The sequence below is a fragment of the Bidens hawaiensis genome, unplaced genomic scaffold (assembly GCF_021521415.1).
Source record: "Bidens hawaiensis isolate Kalapana, Puna unplaced genomic scaffold, B.hawaiensis_p1.1 tig00034517_1, whole genome shotgun sequence".
Lineage (NCBI taxonomy): Eukaryota > Viridiplantae > Streptophyta > Magnoliopsida > Asterales > Asteraceae > Bidens > Bidens hawaiensis.
In genome coordinates, this window is record NW_027505322.1 from 160,754 (window position 1) to 163,565 (window position 2,812).

A 2,812-nucleotide genomic window follows, 5' to 3' on the forward strand; every position below is an offset into this window, starting at 1 on the left:
ATTAAAAGTTTAAAACCTTGTAATTATTTGCCCCAAATAGTTATACTCATTAGGATCTAAAGGCGTTTTTCTATTGGCTCAGTCGAGATATTTAGATCTTCAAGACGTACCGGCCATGTTCATTAGACGTTGATCAAATTCTCGTCAAGCTAGGACGACTAGGTATCATATTTGGAGCCTTGAACACCACAAACAAGCCCCTTTACTACAAAACAGAACACTGTTAGCCTCGTCTAAATGAGACACCGTTTCATCCACAGGTTAACTGTTGAATCAGTTTCAACATATGATACCAATTCTACATGTCCCAAATTAATCTATCACAAATAATGGGTTGTAAATTTACTTGATGGAGAAGATTCATTTCTTTGAGTGTTTGATGATGCCATGATGGTGATTTTGATTAAAAGTCTAATTGCCCTTCAATTAAGATGGATTGAATTATGGTTTTAGAGAATTTTGTCAGAGTGTGATTGCATGAATGGATGAATGAGCGATCGTATGATATGACAGTTAATTAGCGCAACGACTCAACAATCCTTTTAACCACCATATTTACATATTAACCCCTTAAAGTATTAACTCCCATCAAATTAGATACATTTATTAGTCCATATAAATGTTAAATGGTCAAAAGCAACATAAATATTTCTAACATTAACCTCTAACATAATACGGATAGAGCTAAACTTAGATCCTCCCATGACTAGCGAGCACTTAGTGTGGAGTGATTTAACATATTGTGGAGTGACTGAGTTGTATGTGCTTGTAAGGAGTAAATGGCAAAACATGACATATAATCGACTAATCGCTAACATGGTGGCCACTGGTTAGATGGCTATTAACTGATCACGTGGCTCACACACTTGTTAGGTAGACGGGCCGATCTAATTAGGTTACATCGGGCCAGTAACGAGAGTATTTGAGGCCATATCCCCTTAAATAAGCATATTAAATTTCTGAAAGCTACCCATTTATAAACTTTTATTTAAAAAGAAAAAAATACACCAAAAGTTCTATGGTTGGTTTTATAACAAAATCACCATAGCTTTCAGCAAATACCCTAATTGTGATAAAATATTTATTTAACATCATATATTCCTTATCAACAAAAGCTATTCCAACCCAATGGACTCCACAGCCGACAAAATTAATATTATCCACTCCCACCTTCCACCACCGACAAGTCAACAGACGACAAAACACCTCGTAAAATCCGGCACCACATCACCGGTCAGAAATCAAAGATCCATGTTTTAACAAATCATATGGGGCCCACAACCCATCCAACGGACACGGCCGCTTGGAATCCAACCTGAGCCACGGCTTTCCTTTCCCGCTCCAGTGAAGCAAACTCACCGGACCCGGATGCAAATCCCGACACAACCCTTTAACATTATCTCCACCCAGCCCATGCTGGTTCCACCGGTGCTCCACCGCCTCCACGTCTCCGGCGAACACCAGCAGAAACGGAGGTAACGAACCCAGTTCGTATATCCTATGCATTTTCTGTATCTTCATCCATTTTACTAGCTTCTGTGTTATATTTAACGCCCTCCATTTGACCATGTCAATCACCATTACCCCCGTGTTGAAGTAGCACGGGCGTGCATCGCGGTGCTCGAACACGCCCGTGAATACTGGGTTCGTGTTCATCCAGAATTTAGGAGTGAAGTAGTTTGTGAAGTTTGCATGGCAGTATTCGGGTGCTCCGAGTACGTGCGAGTGGAGATCGATACCCCAAAGCTTTACAACGTCGTCTACTACGATTATATCGGAATCGAAGTAGATGACGCGGTGGACGTTGTCCGGGAGGAGGTCCGCGAGGTATATTCGCGCGTAATTGAGCGGTTGGTCGAGTGCGCGGCGGATGGACGTGGAGATTTTGTTTTTGACTAGGTTGACGTTGAAGTGGTGGAGGTGGTAATTCAGGTAAGGGAAAGTGGTGGTGACGGTGCGGCGGAGGGTGGCAGAGAGGGGGTGGGTTGTAAGGAAGTGGAACACAGTGTTTTCCGGGCAGGTGGAGTGTTGGAGGATGGAAAATACTCCGGCGATCGAGCCGCGAAGGTAGGTGGCGTCCAGGGTCATCGCGATGTGGATAATTGTCGTGTCGTTGCATTCGTTCCCGTTACGAAAGGCGGGCGCTTCTTGGAATTCCGGTAGGCGGATGACGGTGGCGGAGGCGGCGGTGGTGATGGTTAGGAGGAGGAGGAGGTGGAGGTTTAGTGGCATTGTGGTGGTGTGATTTTGGAGGTGTGTTTGATGGGAGGATAAGAAGGTTGTGGGTGGAAATGCAAAGTGAGAGAAAGATATGGGGCCAAATGTGAAATTTGTGATAGTGGGAGAAGAGAATAGAGAATAATAAAGAGCCAGACTGGAATTTGGTTTTGGTGTTATGTGTCCCGTGATTAATGTGGGGATGAGGAGGAGCAGGGATCTTGTGTTATCAAGTCCTTGGAAAGTTTCATGTGCCTTAGGTTGTCAGATCCATTTTAAGGTGAGGAGTGAGGACGAATATCAACGGTGACAGTGATCCTGAACTCATTGTTGGATAAAGAACTCGTGTAATATCAACGAATACTTGTTGCAGTGTCAAAGGGACGGCGAAGTTGAGTTAGCGTCTAGTTAAACCATAACGCACGAGTTAACGGATGAGTTAGTTAAAACCAAATAGTCTACGTGATAGTGACGTAATATTTTAGCTAACTTGTAAATATTTCTTCACAAACCAGCCCAATAATTTGAATCTTATATGGATCTCAATATTATTTTAGAAACTTATCATATTTGTATTGTTAGAAACGCATTTTAG

General features: G+C 42.7%; 1 pseudogene; it reads right to left on the minus strand.

The window, feature by feature from the left end:
- Nucleotides 1–1,153: 1,153 nt before the first annotated feature.
- LOC143612367 (putative galacturonosyltransferase-like 3 pseudogene) lies at nt 1,154–2,371 on the minus strand (annotated as a pseudogene).
- Between the last annotated feature and the right edge of the window lie 441 nt (nt 2,372–2,812).